Here is a 20424-nt window from a genome sequence, read left to right as displayed (position 1 = left end):
ACACACCCCAAGCCCTTCCCCCCACCCCCGGGCCCTGGAGTTTTTATAGCGTGGGGGGGGGGGCTCAGAAAGAAAAAGTTTGAGAACCCCTGCTCTAGAAGGCATGGCTTTTTAGGCAGGGGGTTTGTTAAGCCTGTTGCACCCCAAATCAGGGAGCCCTAAATGCTTTAGGACTAGATCTCGCAGCTGCTTCGTAACCCAGAAGGCCCACTGGTGTCAGTGGGGCTGCAGAATGCCTCCCGGAACCCCCCCAGCGTTGCACATTGCTTTACCCCATGGTGGGCTGCAACGCACTCCCCCACTTACAGCTGGCCATGCGCCATTGGCCAGTGCATAACAGGGACGAAGCCATGGCTTTCAGTGCCTCTGAGTCCCTCCCCAATTAGCCGGGGGCCAGCTGCCACCTGGGAACAGGGAGTCACTCTACTGTCCCAAGCCCTGGAGCTGCTGTGCCACTTGGCTCGTACCCAGGCCATTTGAAGACTGAGAAGGCTCCTTTACGCTCTCACTCCCAGCCCTGCTGGGCATACGTACCAGAACCAGAGAGAATCCAGCTCTTGTGTAGCATGGCAAATGGTGATTCACGGAACCTCAAGTAGGCCCCCAATGACATTACAGTGTAATGGCCAAATCCTGAAGGTTCAGGGCCTGATCCTCTGAGACATAGGACAAAGCTATAGGACAGTGGTTTAGTTACAGGAGAGGCAGGGAGGAGAATGAGGCAGGAAGGAAGTGGCTTCGAAGTGCCTGTGGCCAACAAGAACTGAGAGCTCCTTCCAAGCCTAGGAGATGGCATCAGAGAAGACAGAAAGCAGAGAATAAGAGGCAAAAGATGGGTGCACTAGGGAGAGAAGGCACAGGAGCTTATAAGAGCAGAGATGTAAGTGAGGACAAGGCTATGCCAGGGCTTGAGGGTGAGAAGGAACCGAAATGGGATGTAGTAAAAGGCACAGAAGCCTGTGAAGGGACCTGAGTAAGGCTTGATATGTGATCGCAGCTGGGGGGAGAAGACAGTGGCTTTGGCAGCAGCATGGTCTATTGACTGGCCGGGGAGAGGCCTGGCGAGAAGACAGCAGTATCCATGGCAAGAGAGGCCCAAAGTGGGAACAAGACCTTTGTGGAATTTACAGAGACACCGACACCATGGTGGAAGTGAGAACAAGACTGACTTCATTTCTGGTTTACACAGGCTTATACTTCCCTGCTCAATGTCCCGTAGTGGCTCTGTCTTTTCACAACTAACCCCACATCCCCCTTTCTGAAGAGGAAGGGTGATAAACCTTTATCCAACCTTTTCATAAAAACCAGCAAGGTATAACAAAATAAAATTGCAATGCAAACAAAAATAAACAGCCCTAGGAAAGATGGGGTAGACTGACCAAACCTACAGCCTTGTGTCAGGGATTTATTCTGCCCTTTTATGACATTTGGCTAGTAGTCCTGTGACTTTCTTGGATTCTCAAGATCTTAGGTAATCCTCTAGGAATGTCTTTCTCTAGCAGGATACGTCCTTGCAGGGATTGGATCTGGAAGACATGCTGGCAGTTCTACATGGGCAGGCAGGGCGTTGTTCATAGGTTCCGTCTCAGTGTAGGGATCAGAGTGTATTGGTTCCTGGGGTCACTCAACAAAATGACACAAGTTCTGATGGATGGATCCTGCTAGCACACTAACAAAGCAGGATCAAGGGTTTCTGGCCCGTCCCTGCACTGACCCCTTTTATTGAGAGTCTTTCTCAAATGTAACGTAATCTCCTGGACTCAGTACTCTCAAGGATTGAACTCCATGGCACTGTCAAAGTCCCTCTTCTGGTAAGTTTTAAATTGATCTTCCTTCTTCTGTAGTCTCAGGAAGTCAGGCCAACAAGTGTTAAATTGGGAAGGGATGGCTGAGCTCATGAACCACAGCTTCCTTCCCATCCCCAGCTCTGCAAGGGTGAAGCTGTTTGCTTGAGGTGTCAACCAGTGCGCTAAAAGAGCGAGATGAGGATCTGAGCATTTAGAAAGGAGTTGTTTTAGAGTCTTTACTGGGTATTTTGCTTCCCTGTTACTTTGGGGGAACAGGGAGCTGGATGTGATGTGACTGAAACTGTAGGTCTCTGAAACCTCTTAAAATGTCTCAGTAGTAAACTGGGGACCATTGTCAGACACTGCTTGCTTGGGGATCCCCAAACAGGTAACAATGGGTTTTATCTTCTCCACAACTGCACCTGATGTGGTGTTGAGCAACTTGGCAACGTCAAGACATACATTACCAAAAGGCAGGTTGGATTGTGCAGATGGAAAAGGTCAGCCTGTCTGGGAGAGGGTAGTAACGGTTCCAATGATTTGGTTCTCATGCAAACGCAAATATCACCTTTCCCGACTCTCTGTTGTGGTTGTTTGCTCAGCCTAAGCTACCGAACAGACTGTTTAGCTCTCTCCCTGCATATTGTAATTCCTTGGTGTCCCTCATGCAGTCTGTCAAGGATTTCCTATAACCAGTCTGGACTCCTTTAACAGCAGGCCATGGTGTGAGTGAATGCACCCCTGGATTCACACTCTGCACAGGTTGTAATAATCTTTATACAAAATGTGGCTTGTGATGTATTGTTTGCAACATTCTATGTAAAGTTATAAACATACGCTGAAATTAGGTCTGAAATGTGTTTTCCAGACAAGTCTGGGTAAACCAGCTTCTCAAAGGAAAAGGACAAGCTGATGCCTCTAGCCAGGTGTCAAAAAAGCAGATGGGCCATCACCTGCCAAGTGGCCAGGAACTGGGCAGGAACAAACGAATCTGCATCTTAGCAAACAACAGCATGGAACCTCTTGCACCCCAGACTCCTGGTCTCTACCCTCACAGCAGGAATTAACTTTCTGTAGGGGTAACCCTAAGGAAAGTTAGGGGCAAAACATCCCAAGTTCTCTCTTTCTGTCCATCTTGCTCTCACTTAAGAAGTCTAGTTTGTTAAGGTTTAGCCCTAGGAAGCGCTTTATCTTTATTTCTCTTGTAACCACTTCTAACATCAGCGCCTTGTACTTGTACTCACTTAACACCTATCTCCTTGTAGTTACATCAACTTGTTTTATTTTTTAATGAGAACTAATCCAGTATTGTGAAGAGTGTGGGCAATGGAGCATACTGTTAAGGTAGCATACTGTTGCATATTGATCTCCTTAGAGAGGCAACAACCTCATATATCTGGACTGTTCAGGAGGGGGCAGAAAACAGGTTTCTGGGGCAAAATTCGGGACTGGGAGTGTGCTGGGATCACCCTGCAAACAGTTACCAAAGTTGCTGGGAGCCAGAGTGTGGCTGGTGTTTGCTGACAGGCTGCTGGGGTCAGAGCTGCTGGCCCAGGGTTGTGGCCATACCCAGACACGCAGGGTGCTACTTGCATGCTGGCAGGCTGTTTGTGAGTAACCCAGGTGTGAGCTGCAGCAGTTATTTGCAAAGCTCCCAGGTAGCAGGGCAGGGATGACACATCTACCCACTGGTCTGGATTGAATCCCGGAATGTCATATTTGATTTTTGGTAAGATCCCCCACCCAGCATCGCTGCATGGAGGTTTCTGACTTTGTCTGCGTTGTCCAACCCTCTCTGCAATGGGTCATAGAATCATAGAATATTCAGGTTGGAAGGGACCTCAGGAGGTCATCTAGTCCAACCCCTGCTCAAAATGGGTCATGACTTGGCTCAGCATGTCATCTGCCTCTTGCATCTTTTTCAGTTCTTGTAGGCATTTTTCCTTGATTGGTAAAGTAATAAATACTGCATCTACAAAACCTTCAGTGAGCAGCTCCTATTATTAACTCTCTTGCTGTGATGTGTCTGGGATTGCGGCCCTGGAGAGCATATTAGCTATGGTGAGGTTCTTCCCCAGCATAAGGGTAATTGAGAACTGAACCTGAGTCTCATTAGAAAATGTTGTATCCAAGATGGTAACTGATCTAGTTTTTTTGAACCTAGCAAAGCAACTAGTGGTTTATGATCAGTTTCCACATGAAATTTTATGCCCACGAGAAAGTCTCTGAACAGTTCACAAGCCCATATAGCGGCTAGGGCTGCTTCTTCTATTTGTGTGTAGTGCTGCTCTGTACTGGTGAGTGCTTGTGAGGCATATGCTACTGGGCACTACAGAGAAGGAGACTGTTCCTGAAGTAGAACTGCCCCTTTCCCACAGGATGAGGCATCAACTGAAATTAAAGTGGCTTTATTTGGGTTATACAGGGCCAAACGAGGGGGACTGCTGAGGTCTTGTTTTATTTCTCTGAATGCCTGGCTCTGTTTAGTTCCCCCAATATCACAAATTTTGTGGGCTCAGGAGGTCTCACAGTGGCTATGTCTTCTCTCCTAGGTGAGGTAGGAATTTCACCAGGTGAGTTACCATACCCATGAGTCAATATGCCTCACTGACACTCTGAGGCTCCTTCATGTGGGTAATTGCTTGCACTTTCTCTGGATCTGGTTTGACCCCTGTTCCATCACTAATCTGGCCTAGAAACTTAATTTTGTCTTTTGAGACTTCACACCTGTCACTGAGTGTTATGGCTGACTTCTCAAGTTGCTTCAGGACTGCAAAGAGATCTTGGTCATGTTGGGTTTGAGTTGATCTGTAGATAGCGATGTCATCCATTTGGCAGAGACCCCTTCCAAGAATTGTGACATTTTCCTCAGGAAGTGTTCAGGAGCAGGTGATATGCCAAATGGTAATCAATTGAAACAAAATCTTCCAAATGGTGTTATGAAGGTGGTTAGCCATGCTGATTCTGCAGCAAGAAGTATCTGCCAGAATCCAGAGTGAAAATCCAGTTTTGATAAGGGTGTTGCTTCACTAAGTTGTCAGAGGGTGCGTTCTGCGCAAGGGAATACATGCTGCTCTCTACAGCCATTCTCACTGTGGTTGGTAAGATCTACACAGATTCAAACCTTGTCGCTTGGTTTTGGGACCACTACCATGCCCGCACACCATTCTGTTGGGAAGTGTGGTCTGGAAATGACACCATCGGCTCCATGTAGCTGAGCTCTGCTTTTCACCCTGGGCAGTAAAGGGACAGAGACTCATATAGGTGTCAGCGGAGCAAATGATTTGTATTTGGTATTCTCCCTCTAGTTTCCATGGGCCAAGGAACAATTTCAGGAACCCCGTCTTCATCTTAGGTTCTACGTGCATGGTGACTGGTTCTATCCTTATTACTAGGCCTATGGCTGTGCTTGTTGGGTAGCCCAGTAGAGCAGTTAAGCCATCTTCAGTGTAGATCTCCTGGGACGTAGTCTTCTCTCCTGGTTTCACAGCGGTCAGAAATTTTCCTTTCTCATCTAATGGGGACTGTCCTGGGCCTTTTAATATCTTTTTTGGCTCTTGAGGTTTTGGTGCATTCATCCTCCTATAAGGTGATTCTGGAACCACTGTTACAGCAGCACCTGTGTCTATTTTAAAGTCTATTTCAGACTTCTCCTAGATGATTGTGGTGATCCGTGGTGGTTCGTTGTGTTTTTCTTCTGTCTCCAAGATATGCAGTCTCAGTATTACTTAGGTCTTCTTCAACTACGGCATTTAGACCAGTAAGCTGCTGCATCATATTCTCTTTTTAGACATGTTGTGCATGTGGTGTCTCTTGCTGGACAAAGCCATGTGCTGTGTGGTGATCTGTCACACTATAGGCATGCTTTCACGCCCCTGTTGTATTTCTTTTTCTTTGCAGTGCTCTGTCTGGATCCCTTTGTCTTTGCACTGGTCTTGGGGGGAGTATTGTTTCTAGGTATCTTGAGTTATTTTCCTCCCCAGATCTATGGCTTCTATACTGGACCCTCCCTTTCCTTATTCTTGAAGAAAGTCTGTTGCTCCTTTACCAAATGACTTTGGAGGACTATGTTCTTGGCTTTCTCTAGAGTGAGGTTAGGATTATTTTGGAGTCTGTCAAATAGCTGGCTGTCCCTCTCTGATAAATTCTTCGCTCATGTCCCCATATCTGGATTAGGATGTACTGGGCCATTATGAATCAGTCAGTGACTCCTCTTTCTCCTGCTTTTGCGGGTGGAGGCCTGCTCTCTCAAAAATCCTGTTGCAGCATGGCATGAAATACTTGTCCAGTTCTTCTTTAACTGTATTCAATTGTTTAATCTGAGTGGCTGTGAGGCTTCTGGAAAGGAAAATGTCCTCTGCTATAGGTCCCATTGGATAGAGCAGGGTATTAATTTGTTTCTCCTCTGATTACTGACCTCAACCAGAAGCCAGACAAAATCTCTGGAAGCTGCTTAGCTAGAGTGACCATCCTTCAGGGTGCTTGTTAGGGAACCAAACGGGTGTTATTGTGGGGCTCGGCTTAGCTTCATTATTTCATATTCTCTTATCACTCCCTGTTACAGCTCTGGGCTCTCTGTGTTTTTCGGCTCTTCTCTGCTTGTTTTGCTCTAGCTCTGTGCAGCTTTCCTGGCTGGGCTGGAGAATTGCTTTTTGATGGTTTCAGGGTTCCCTCCCCACTCTGAACTCTAGGGTACAGATGTGGGGACCCGCATGAAAGACCCCCTAAGCTTATTTCTACCAGCTTAGGTTAAAAACTTCCCCAAGGCAAAAATCCTTCCTTATCCTTGGATGAGTACTGCTGCCACCACCAAGTGAGTTAGACAAAGATTCAGGAAAAGGACCACTTGGAGTTCCTGTTTCCTAGCCCCTTCACCCCCTTTCCTGGGGCGGGCTTGAGAATAATCTACCAACCAGATAGGTAAACAAGGTGAGCACAGACCAGACCCTTGGGTTTTTAGGACACTAAAACACAATCAGATTCTTAAAAAACAGAACTTTATTATAAAGAAAAAAAAGTAAAAGAAGCACCTCTGTAAAATCAGGATGGAAGGTCATTTTACAGGGTAATAAGACTTAAAACACAGAGGATTCCCCCCTAGGCAAAACTTCAAGTTACAAAAAACAGGGATAAACCTCCCTCTTAGCACAGGGAAAATTCACAAGCTAAAACAAAAGATAATCTAATGCATTCCTTGCTATTCCTTACTATTTCTGTAATATTAGATGTATCATTTCAGTAGGAGCTGGATTACTTGCTTGGTCTCTCTCTTTGTCTGGAGAGAACACACACAGAGCACAAAAACAAAGCCTTCACCCGCCCCGATTTGAAAGTATCTTCTTTCCCCATTGGTCCTTCTGGTCAGGTGCCAACTAGGTTAATTGAACTGATTAACCCCTTACAGGTAAGGGGATTCTGTACCTCTGGCCAAGAGGGATTTTATATTACTGCATACATAAAGGTTGTTCCTTTCCCTTTATATTTATGACAGATGGATTCGGTCACAGAGACCCTCTTGGGACTGTCACCTGATGTGCTGAAATTACCCCTGAGCCCGTTTTCCCTGGTGGCTTGGGACTCCAGAACCCTGCCTTGTTGAGCCAGACACACTAGCCTGCTGCAACACAGACCCAGGTCTGAACCACGCCCCCAAAGCTGCAGACTTTAACTGAAAACCATTCAGCAGGTTACCTATCTCCAGCACCCGGACACCCAACTCCCAATGGGATTCAAACCCCAAATAAATCCGTTTTACTCTGTGTAAAGCTTGTACACGGTAAACCAGGGATGGGCAAACTTTTTGGCCCAAGGGCCACATTGGCGTTGCAAAACTGTATGGAGGGCCGGGTAGGGAAGGCTGTGCCTCCCTGAACAGCCTGGCACCGACCCCCTATCCGACCCCTCCCACTTCCCGCCCCCTGACTGCTCCCCTCAGAACTCCTGACCCATCCAACCCCACTGCTCCTTGTGCCCTAACCACCCCCTCCTGGGACCCCCCCACCTCTCACTGCCCCCCAGGACCCCACCCCCTATCCAACCCCTCCCGTCCCCTGACTGCCCCGACCCCTATCCACATCCCTACACCCTGACAGGCCCTCTGGGACCCCACGCCTATCCAACCCCCCCCTGTTCCCCGTCCCCTGACCCCTATCCACACCCCTGCCCTCTGACAGGCCCCCCCGGTACCCCACACCTATCCAACTCCCCATTCCCCATCCCCTGACCCCCTATCCACATCCCCACCCCCTGACAGGCCCCCCAAGACTCCCACGCTTATCCAACCCCTCCTGTTCCCTGTCCCCTGACCGCCCCTCCCGAACCTCTGACCCATCCAACCACCTCCTGCTCCACGTCCCTTTACTGTCCCCCAGAACCCCCTGCACCTTATCCAACCCCCTGGCCTTGGCCCCCTTACCATGCCACTCAGAGCAGCATGTCTGGCCGCCACGCTGCCCGGCAGGAGCTTGCAGCCCCACCGCCTAGAGTGCTGCCCACGCGGCAGCATGGCTGCGGGGCCAGGGGGAGGATGACAGCAGGGGAGGGACTGGGGGCTAGCCTCCCCGGCCGGGAGCTCAAGGGCCGGGCAGGACGGGCCCATGGGCCAAATGTGGCCTGGGGGCCACAGTTTGCCCACCTCTGGGGTAAACTCATAAATTCTTCACCCTCTATAACACTGATATAGAGCTATGCACAGCTGTTTGCTCCCCCAGGCATTAATCACTTACTCTGGGTTAATTAATAAACAAAAGTGATTTTATTAAGTATAAAAAGTAGGATTTAAGTGGTTTCAAGTAATAACAGACAGAACAAAGTAAGTTACTATGCAAAATAAAACAAAACACACAAGTCTAAGCCTAATACATTAAAAAACTGAATACAAGTAAATCTCACCCTCAGAGATGTTCCAATAAGCTTCCTTCACAGACTAGACTCCTTCCTAGCCTGGCCCCATCCTTTCACCTGGTACAGTCCTTGTTAGTTCCAGCTCAGGTGGCAACTAGGGGATTCTTCATGACTGGCAGTCCCCTTTGTTCTGTTCCATCCCCTTTTATAGCTTTGGCGCAAGGCGGGAATCTTTTGTCTCTCTGGGTCCCCACCCCTCCTTCTAAATGGAAAAGCACCAGATTTAAGATGGATTCCAGTACCAGGTGACATGGTCACATGTCCTGTGAGACCCCAGCCTCCATTCTTCCCGGCCTGACTCACAAGAACACAGGAAGGCTTGCAAGTAAACAGAGCCATTTACAACCAATTGTCCTAGTCAATGGGAGCCATCAAGATTCTAAACCACCATTAATGGCCCACACTTTGCATAATTACAGAAGGACTTCAGAGTTATACTTCATATTTCTAGTTTTAGATACAGGAATGATACATACATACAAATAGGATGAACACACTCAGTAGATTATAAGCTTTGTAATGATACCTTACAAGAGACCTTTTGCATGAAGCATATTCCAGTTACATCACATTCACACTCATTAGCATATTTCCATAAAACATATGAAGTGCAACGTCACATGCTTGTCTGTTTTTCTTTCTCCCTCCCTCCCTTTTGCATGGATTCTGTGTGGTCTTTTGGGTCTTTATTCTAGCCTGTTCTGACACAATGTGGACTTTACAGAAACTCAGGACACCATGGTGGAAGTGAACACAAGACTGCCTGTATTTCCTGTTTACCCAGGCTGTGTGCCCCTAACAGCTCTATCTTTTCACAACTAACACTGCAAGCTTTAGAAATGGGAAGGGCAGATTTCGCTGATATCACAGAGGAAGAATGGCCAGGATTCAGTGAGGGCCCGGGCATGGAGCAGAAAGATATTTCAAGACGGGTATTGAAATAACACCGGAGTTGAAAGCCTGGTAGCGTGGTAGAGCTGGCAATGGTGGCAGAGACAGGAGAAGAAAGGGGAGGGTTAGGTGTAAGAGGAGAAGCTCTGTTTGAGAAAGACTGAGTTTGTGATGGTGGTGGGACATCTGCAGGAAATGTCTAAGGGCTTGTCTATGCTACAAAATTAAGTTGACCTACAGCCACCGCAGTAATTAAATCTTCTGTTGTGTCCACACTATGCTGCTTCTGTTGGTGGTGCACATCCACACCAGGAGCACTTGCACCAACTTAAGCGGGGCTCCAGGTGTCAGCCTTGGGGCAGCAGGGCTCCAGGTGTCATCCTAGGGTAGGAGGAGTTATGAGGTCACTGTAGCGGGCAAGTTAAATCAGCGGGAGGAACACTGTAGTATAGAGTTAGGTCAACATGAGCTGCCTTACATTGACGTTATTCTGTAGTACAAACCAGGCCTGAGAAAAAGCTGGAGATGTACAATGACACAGGTTGGGGGAGAAAGGCAGGTCTGGCAATCATCCACAGAGAGGTGGTAGGTAGATGAGTAAGCTGCGAGTACACACAGAGACAAAAAGGAACTAAGGACAGAACCTTGAGGGATGTCAACTGCTCTGAGGTGGGGGAAGATGAGGATAAATTGCTAGTCATGATTCCGAAATGGATTTAGATGTTCTGTGTGCAGCCAGGTGAAACAGATTCAATATTTTATAGTTCATCAAACTAATGGCTCATCTAACCTTTACCACCAAATACTTCAGGAGTCCCAAATGTACATGCTAAATGCCACGGTGGGCAGGCCTCTTTTTTACAGTGTTTCACTTAGGGTGGGGGAAAGACAATGCACAAAGAAGCCTATTTTCCCATCATTTTTGTGGGCCTCCGTTGTGTTCCAAAAGAGGGCTTTCTCTCTGGCAGCCGGCTGTTCTTCCTGCTCGATCCTGCAGCGAAGTCATAAATTCTGACTGAGAACCATGCATTCACAACATTATGGTCTGTTGCCACAAAGCTGATTTTGATATCCTGCATTATGACTGGACCTTTAACTGAATAGGAGCAGCAGATAGGTTGTGATCTAGGGAGCAAAGAGCTGGAAGAATAAGCAAATATGGCAACGGAGGTAGCCAGCCTGCTGGAATGCGTGGTGAAGCATGCTTCCTTTGAATCTCCTGATCTCTAGGGAGGTGAGGTCATCAATATGGGATGAGGAGGAGGAAGAGAAAAGAAGACTTAAGGGAAACGGAGAGAAGACGATGTGAGACTCCTTTTCATAGCTAGAGCTCAGAGAATCACCATTTCAATTCAAATACAATTTTGATACCTGACTGTGTTGGGCGTGCATGCTGAGAGCATTCAAGCGCTTGCACTTTGCTCATGCAAATACCCAGCACAAGTGACTTTTAAGCTTGAATAGTCACCCAAAGCAACATGTGAATGTCAGCCCATCAGGGAACGGACGCCATACTGAAGAGATGGCTCCTGGAAGATGCTCTGCCTGACTCTCCCAAACTTCCTCATCCTGTGACAGTTTGACATCCACAAGGATGACGTCTCTAACACACTGTCCCAGAGCCCTTTCTGCCTTGCAATGCTCACAGGCAATCTCGGTGAACATCCTGGACCTGTTCTTTGGGTTGGAAGTAAATAGAGGGAAAATAAATGCTGACTGAGGCATTTTGTTTGAGTGGTGTGATGGTTCACGTTTGTTTTCATTTATCCAAATCCCCTTTCCCTAACCAGCGTGGCCTAGTGGAATTTACGAGATGTGAGGGTCTATTCCTGATGCTGCCGCTAGGTGACCTTGGACAAGTCACTTCCTGTACGTCAGTTTTCTTATCTGTAAAATGGGGATGATGAAACTGACCTCCTTTGTAAAGGGTTTTGAGATCTACTGATCTCTAACCAGAGCTGTTTCATTGTTTGTATCCATTTGAGTTCTTGGTCATGTGGTCTCATGCGCTGGATTTTATAGTGATGTAGGGTTGTGTGTGCGCTTTCATATTAATCAAGATTTTTTATTTATTTTTTTGGTGCTGAATTTACAAGACGAGGCAGTGTTTAGAATTGGTGCTCTGTAGGAATTAATTCAGTTTTAATCAGTTGACTGTAATGATGTGATAAAAATTATCTTTCTGAATGGAGGTTAACCAGCACTTGAATGCCCCTTTCACACCATATTATTTTGAGAGGGGGATTTTTATAGAAATACTGTTAGAGACGTTATTTAATCATGTATTTGTTTTCACTGTGTACACAGTTTTCAATGGGCTTCTCAGAATTTAATGCAGAAGCGTTGTATTTATTTATTACTATTTATGGTGAAGTCAGTACCGCTGAAAGACACCAGACTGATAGGCCTGGAGGCTGCGGTAATCTTTTCATACCATCTGGGTTCAGTCACAAGGAGCAGGACTAACCGCCCAGTGTAATTTAAAAGGGAGGCACTGTTGGTCACCCCAGTTGCCTCTCTTCTCCCTCTTCTCAGTAGTCTCAAGGTGCTACAGCACATTGGTGAGTTGATGAGGCATGCGTGGGTTCTGAGGGTGGCAATTCTACAGTCACATGGGCCCAGATTCTCAGGCGTTTGCTCCATTGATTTCAAGCCGAGGAACATCAGCTGAGGAACTGTCCCTTAAACCAGTCTCTGCCACTGGGAGGTGTGTTTGCAACACATGTAGACATACCACTATCTATACCCACACCCATATCTATCAAAAGCAAAGCCAGCTCAAGTAACAATAGCCGTGAAGCCATAGCAGCACGGGCGGCAGCAGCTTGGGTATGTACCCAGGATCCTGGGTGTGCAGCCTTCCATGCAGCCACGGCTACATGTTACTCAGGCTAGCTTTGTAGATCAAAGCTAGCTAATGTATGTCTACACATGCTACAGTCACACTTCCTGATTGCAGCGTAGGCTGACCTTGGGACAAAGTTGTTTGGAGTTCCCCTTGGTCGTAAGATACCTGCATCTGCCCTAGTTATAAATTTGAAGCAACAATTACCACTGCAAATGCCAAATTTTTGCAGTGACTGGGGAGGGGAAGTGGTGAGGCAGGTGGGATATCCAGAGTTCATTTTCAGGTGGACAGCTGCAAATAGGTTTGGTGTCCAGGATCAGGTTGGGTTGTTCGTTGGGGAATTGTGGGCAGGTTTGGCAGTTGGATTAAGTTGCATGCGGGTTCACCAGCTGGAAGGAGATTCAGGTAAGTCATTAACATTCACATGTGCTGCATGCAAATAGACTGTGAAGGTGGACACCATCTGTCAGTCAGAGCTAATTTTTTGCTTAAATAAATAAATGTACAATATGGAGGATACCCATGGTTTCCCCCATAAATTTAGCCTTTATTATGTGCAACCAGTTACCATTGCAAATTAGAGACACGGCTGAACCCAACATCTTCATCTGAATCATCCCCTAATCTCCAGATCCAGATCTGAATTTTGAATTGACCTCTATTTCTATAAGGGACTGACACCAGCTCCAAACCTCCCAGAATATGGAGATGTCAGAAATCCAAATCTGAATCCAAATTCTGTGGTTCAGGCCCATCAAGATGGGGCCATTCCAAAAGGGGGAGATGGGCTTACGCACTATGGTGTCAAATGCCAAAAGGGACTAAATTCTCATTCAGGAATGAAATATGAAATCCACTCATCAGCTGCAGCAAACAGTCATGGGGATCACATGATGCATTTGTTGCTTCTTTCATACACAGAAACCGCCACCCAGAAAAAAAATCTTTCCCCCAACAATTTCTGTCCAATTGCCAATGCTTCCTTGGTGCCTTTGGGGAAGGATTCTTCCCCAAGGACAAGTAAAATTTCTTTTCCATGATAGTATTGGTGATTTGTATTCTGATAGTGCCTTATGGCCCCCAGTAAGGATTAAGGCCCCCCTGTGCTAGGCGCTTTGCAAACAGAGAAGAAGACTGTCCCTGCCCCAGAAAGCATACAGTGTAAAAGACTAGACAGACAGATATGGAACAGCAGCAAAAAGGCAATTCAACTAAAATGTGGTGTGAAACCTTCTGTCCAGAATGGAAAGGAAAAATCATCCACTGCCCAAATTTTGGACAGGGCTTTAGGGCCAGAGCCTCGAAGGTGCCTAAATCCCATTGGAATCCATGGGAGTTAGGTGCCTAAATACCTTTGAGGCTCTAAGCCTTAGTTCCTATCTAGGAGGCGAAGGGGCAATCCTGAGGACCCAGATATTGGGATGGGTTGTTGCCATCTTTTAAAATGATTGAAAAATTCCTCTTTTCTTACGAGATGCTTGATTTTACTTTACTGAAATGATGCATGCCAGAGCCCCGATCCTGCAAACATGCCCCTTTTATTTCACTCCCATCAGTAATCCTACTCACTTCAATACGGCAACTCATAATGATTATGAATTGCATTACAACAGCCTCTAGAAACCCCAACCAACCTCAGAGCCCCATTGTGCTAGGTGCCCGGCAAACACAGTGAGAGACAGTCCCTGCTCTAAAGAGTTTAACCCCAGATTTTTAAAGGTATCACTTATCACTCTCCCTCTGTACAGGACACAAGAAGTTATGCATATTTAGAGCACTCCAGACAATGCATCTCTCATTGTCAGCCAGATCCAGAGCCTGCAGCCTCCCCAGTCCTAGGGAAACAGCAGCACGTCCACAGACTTTGTTCATTTTTGGGTTATGTCTCATTTTAGTGAGCAAAGCATATGTCTTAAGATGCTAAATTACCCCCTCGATTGGTGTGTAACTAATGTAATTAAGCTACATTTAAGAGCTCTCCAAGGTGTGCCCTTTTCAATGTAGCGTTTCACATTTTGTTCTTGCTTAACCATTATGCACCAGAGGCCTTTTAATGCTGGAGGATGTGTCCAAATCAGAGGGTGTAAAACAAAGTTTCCATTGCATTCTACTGAAACCCCTTTTGTCAGGAGCTCATGATGGGGCTGGCAGGATTTTTACCGAGGGGCTATCCCCACCAGGCAACAGAGAAACAGAAGGCTAGAATAATGTCCTGCTCTAACAATGTCCCCCGAGCAGTGATCTAGGCAGCGAGCAGCGGTGTTCTGCTGCAGAAAAGGCAGCGGAATGTACCTGGCGGACCAGCAAGTTTCAACAAGTTAGCGCAGGCAGATTATGGAGCTGTTCTACTGAGCTCATGGAGCCCATTTAAACTCCCAGACAGAAGGTAATGAATTATTTACAGTCTGCAATCATCTCTGTAGAATGGAAATTGCCCACTCATAGGGGACACTGACCAGATCTATTCAAAGGCTGCCAAACATCCAGATTAGATCCCTGTCGTCTGCAGAGAAGGATGGGCATGTATCCAAATCCTCCCTTTTTACAGCGTGATCCTTTATATTGATTCTCTATTATTTATTTGTATTATGGTGATTCATAGAGGCCACAATGAAAAGATGGTCCCTGCCCCCAAAGAGCTTGCTAAGTATCCAACCACAGGTACAACAAGCAGATGGGAAGAGCGCAAGGTATGACTGAGATTGTTATAACAAGCAGTATGACTATATGACTCCAGACCTTTCCATGCCAAAGGATCCCAAGGCACTTTACACCGACAGATTTTCAAAGGGCCTCAGCATGAGCTACGGGGACATGCTCAGCACCTCAATACCCTTGAACTCCAGGGGGAACTGCAGGTGCTCCATACCAACCAGGAGGCACTCAGCACTTCTCAGGATCCTGGCCAGAATTTGAGTCCGCAAATTTAGGGACTCCAAGATTAAATGTGTGCGTACACATGGGAGCTGCTGGTCTGGGACACCAGCTCCCTTCATGTGCAATGCTGCCTAGCAGGGACGTGTGAGATGGAACCTGCTGCAGACTGAATTGGAAAGAGACTGCTCTCACAAGTTCTCCAGAAGAGTCCTCCCCTGGAATCTGCTTCCCTCCTTGGTCCAGCAGGGCCTGGATTGCTTAGCTTTTTTGGCCGTACTGCAGTGCCCTGCTAGGCATCTGGGGCACAGGGCTGAATGACGGGTAAGGAAATGGGACCAATGTGATGACTGTGATTAGAGTGGTAGGTAACTATAAATACTCCACTGCTGGGGGAAGAGTTTATTATATGGTGTTTAGAATTAAATGTCAGTTTAAACGTGGTAAACGTGCTGAAAGCAGAGGACAGGCACTTGAAAGACTCCAAAGCAAATCAAATGATATTTTGGCACATGATAGCCCCACATCAGGAAAGCAGCCCTACTCAGGCCAGCACTTAAGCACATGCTTAACTTTAAGCACTAGCATAAGTTGCTTTGAAGTCAGGGAAACTTAACCATGTGCTTAACTTTAAGTGCTGTCCTGAACTGTGGGCTAGCATGAGAATTTTTGCACACACAGAGTGATTGCATGGACACATTTGGAGGTCACTCTAGAAAACTTGTCCTTCACTCCACCAGAGGTTCAACGCAGGAATTAATGAATAACCAATGTACTGGGTGGTGGTTTACAGTCCATGGTATAGAAAGTGGACAAACTAGATGACCAGAATGGTCTCTTCTGGCCTTAAAGAATCTATAACTCTAAGAGTACAGACGGTGGTTTCAGATTCCAGATCTGGATCAGAATGTTCCAGCCTTCATCAGTGACTGAAGTCAGGCTGGAAAAATCTCAAACTGTGGGAGGCTTCCCACAGCACTTCGGGTAAAATTTTCAAATATGCCTGAAGTGAGTTAGGACCAGACATGCCTAACCCACAAAAAAAAACCCACAGAAATTGGGCTTGTTTTTAGCTTAATTGACTTGTGAGGTGCTTGTTGGCTAGTTTATGGCTTGTTGCTTGTTGTAGATTGTTGCTTCTTTTTTTTTTAGTGGGGAGAGAGTCGGGCCCACAGCAGGCCCACCACAGTCCCAGACTGCACGCCGGGGGGAATCTACTCACATAGAGTGTTGGGATTCTTAGGGATTGGCTTGTTTTGGCCTTGTTTTGAAATGGGATTAGCTTGATTTTTGGCTTATTGTGAAAATTGAGGTGCTTATTTACCATGTGAAAGTTGGCAACTGTGGTTAGGAACCTAAACTTCTAAAGAGGCTCCTTGAAGTCAAAGTCCCATTGCCTTAGGCTCCTAACTCACTTAGGCTCCTAACTCACTTTTGAAAATGGGACTTAGGCACTTTTGAATATTTTACCTTTTGGATCAGTCCCTTTGCATGGTTTCAAAATATAAATCCAAATTTTACAGCTCAGACCCACCTATAACACTGTTTACATCACAGTTCTGAAATGCAGCCACCTCTGAAGCAGAGCCCAAAACTATTTTAGCGGTTCACTAGAACAGTTCCAGAGGAACAAGACCTCTATCTGAAACCACATAGAGAATAATACAAGGGAGGGAGACCACCTCTGCGAGACAGCCAGTTCCCATCAGTCCCCCTGTGTGATTGTTTCAGACAGATTTGGATGTGTTTTATTTTTAAAGCCCATTCTAGGCATCAGTACAGAAAGCCAGACATTAAAATTAATTAACTTTTTAATGGATTGCCAAATGAGCGCATGAAGGAAATGTGACTGATGTGTAATGTATTTAGAACTCAGTAAAGCCTTGCACAAGCTTCCTTGAATAATTCATTCCTAGGGCCTGCAGATGAGCCCTCTCCCATGGACTGTAAACTGGCTGGACCACCACAGATTCAGGGTAATGATGAACAGCAAAGCAGCAGGCGGTGAGGGCTGGCCTGCGGGGTGCCACTGCAGGGATGGCTGGCAGGTCCCGTTTCATTTCACACTGTCATTAATGAGAGGGCAGGAAGGCGGTGAACAGGGCCTGTCTGAAGTGCTGCACAGCTAATGCTATATTGGGAGGTGTTGCAAAAACGGGTGAGGATAGAGAAATAATAGAATGGGACTAGAAATATAAAGAGGAAATAATGCAGCAAGATTCCATCTGTAAAATAGAAGCTTAATACTGGAAATACAGGGGGAAATAATCCAAGGGCAAGGCTGTGATCCTGCTACTCACTTAGGAAGTGGCTGCTCACATGAGTAGTCCCACTGAAGTCAGTGGCAGTGCTCAATGACAATCTAGGCCCAATATTCGTTAAGAGGCAGATATATGCAGCGAGACTGAGTCAATAAAGCACAGCTCTGAGCAGGGGGTGCTGAGGAACCGCGCCGACTCAGGGGCACTCTAGGGAGTACAGGTGCTGGCCAAGCCCCCCTAGAGGCAACCCCTCCTCATCCTCCTTTTTGGGGAGCATCCATGGGGCATGCCTCAAAGGTTCTTCTACCCTACACCCACACAAGGAATGTCATAATCTAGACCTTGGAAAGTAGTAATGTGGCAGCTACTTGTGGATGATAGTGGGCAGCAAATTGGATTCCACTGTGAGATGGTGTCTAAAGTCATGCCTTTCGGAGCATCATATTAAGGATGGCTTGTCATCAGAGTCTAGGTCCAAATCCTTCCGCATTGGTGGGGAAGATCAATTCAAATCTCCAGATTCAAACCAATTCCCTCTGCTTTTCAGTTCAGTTTTGGGTCAGATCCAAACTCAGAAGTCACCTCTTTACTGATTCAGGGTGCAATGTGGTGAAATTATAAGCTGCTTGGATGAGATTTCCCTCCTCCTCCCGCTCTGTGAGCTGTAATCTCACCAGGACACTTCTTGAGCTAACCGAATCTGGCTCCAAACATTCACCCACTCCCACACCCACGCAGAGGCACCACACCACAGAGCAGGGAGATGGCCTCTCTTCTGGATCTCACACCAGTGACAGCACACTTCTAGACCCAGTTCTCCCCTGACCCGAGCTCTGCTCAGCACAGGGAAGGAAGTTATGGCTTGCTCTAACCTACACCACCAGTATAAGATCACAGAGGGACCCTACAACACTAGAGAACCAGTTTAGCAGAGTGGACCTCTGCCACACACCTACGTCGTCGTCGTCTTCCCTAGGTACACCCATTATGCAGGGGGTCAGCGGAGCAGCTGACCCAGGAGATGGTTGTGCCTGCTTTACATCAGTGGGGCACACACTTCCACCAGGGAATTCACCATTGGCCATTTATGGCCAGAATCTACCCCTTTGCATCTCTTTAAAGGTGGAAGCAAGGCTCGGGAAATCTGGGTTCTATCACTGAATCACTGTGTGAACTTGAGGCAGTCATCTGCTCACCCTGTGCCTCAGTTTCCCCACCTGCCACATAAGGATAACAGTATTTACGTACGTCATAGGGGTGTTGTACAGCTTAATTCATTAACGTTTCTGAAAGCTGTAGGTGACCAATTGCAAAGTAATTATATTACAGTATTAGAATGTAACAGAGTGTTTTTAATTTCCATGACTCCATAGGAACCCGATCAGAATAATCAGAATTATTTCACTTTTGCTGGGGGCAATGCACTGCAGCATAGACTATCTGGAATGCAGCATGAATATTCTGTGGGCAAGAGATGGTTCGGTCTTTGCTGAATGGCAATGATGCAGCAAAGCGGAAAGTTGGGGGGGGAAGATTCCATTCCTTCTGGCCTTCCAGCCCTTCCCTAGGGCAGTGGTTCTCAACCAGGGATACACATAACCCTGGGGGATACACAGCAGTTTTCCAGGGGGGTACATTGACTCATATAGATATTTGCCTGGTTTTACAACAGGCTACATAAAAAGCACTAGTGAAGTCAGTACAAACTAAAATTTCATACAGACAATGACTTGTTTATATTGTTCTATATGCTATACACTGAAATTTAAGTACAGTATTTATATTCCAATTGATTTATTTTATAATTGTATGGTAAAAATGAGAAAGTCAGCAAGTTTTCAGTAATACTATCCTGTGACACTTTTGTATTTTTATGTCTGATTTTGTAAGCAAGTAGTTTTTAAGTGAGGTGAAACTTAGGGGTACGCAAGACAAATCAGACTCCTGAAAGGGATACAGTTGTCTGGAAACATTGAGAGCCACTGTACTAGTCTTATTTTGAGACCAAGAGGTGTTGACTAACACAATGAAAAATCAAAACACTATTTTGATACTGTTATCCCCACTGGAGTCCTGTAATAGCTGGGTACCTGATTACTACCCTCCAAACTGAAGGCTTTTACAGCCTCCTCTTTGACGATGAAATGTCATGTGATGGTACATCACTGCGGAGGACAATGCACTGACCTCCACCAGATGGATGGGAGCTTAAAGAGTTAACAGGGCAGGCAGGGAGGGAGACAAGCCAAGATGTGCCATTCACCTGCTACAAGTGGGGAACAGGCTTGAAATGTGCATGTCACTGAAAGCTGGACATCTGCACAAGTGCAAGCCTCTGCCGCAAGGTGAAAAGGTAACACCCTCGTACCTTTCTTTCTACAGATGGTTACAGCATTTTACCTTGATAAACGGGCTGCTTCCATTTGAGAACTGGATCCAGGAGAGGGTGCTGAGGAAGGAAAAACCAAACCACCTACTCCAGCAGGTACTGCACCTTCTTACTTTGTGCTTTCCCCTCCCACCCAAATCTCCAACTTCCGGGTGGGGTTCATTGTCCCTTAGTGCTTTGCAATGGGTGTTCTGCAGATAGTCCGAGCAGAACTCAGCTTCATGCCTGGCTACCACAGCCGTAATGAAATGGCCCCAAATGGTACTTTATTTATTGGATGCCTCACAAGCTGGGGCTCTGGACTGGTGGGGTCTGTAGCAGCTTGTACTAACCTTGTTTTTAATAATGTATTTCAGGAAGCTAGTGATTATGTGGCTGGTAATAAAAGTGTATTACTGTGCTCAGTGATGCCAGGGGTTTGTTCTTTATTCCCGCAATACCTGAGCTCAGATGGGCCAGCACAAATCATTT

General features: G+C 46.5%; 1 protein-coding gene across 3 annotated transcripts in view; it reads left to right on the top strand.

Moving 5' to 3' along the window:
• TNR (tenascin R) overlaps positions 1-20424 on the top strand; it is a 294303-nt gene that overhangs the window by 127120 nt on the left and 146759 nt on the right. For all 3 annotated transcript variants that reach the window (XM_048860526.2, XM_048860528.2, XM_048860529.2), the window contains exon 2: positions 19947-20049. The gene's annotated coding sequence lies outside the window, so the exon portion shown is untranslated. The remainder of the gene's footprint in view (positions 1-19946; positions 20050-20424) is intronic.

This window comes from Caretta caretta, chromosome 8 (assembly GCF_965140235.1).
Source record: "Caretta caretta isolate rCarCar2 chromosome 8, rCarCar1.hap1, whole genome shotgun sequence".
Taxonomy (NCBI): domain Eukaryota; kingdom Metazoa; phylum Chordata; order Testudines; family Cheloniidae; genus Caretta; species Caretta caretta.
Note: the sequence above shows the minus strand (reverse complement) of the source record. Positions and strands in the feature narration are given on the sequence as shown.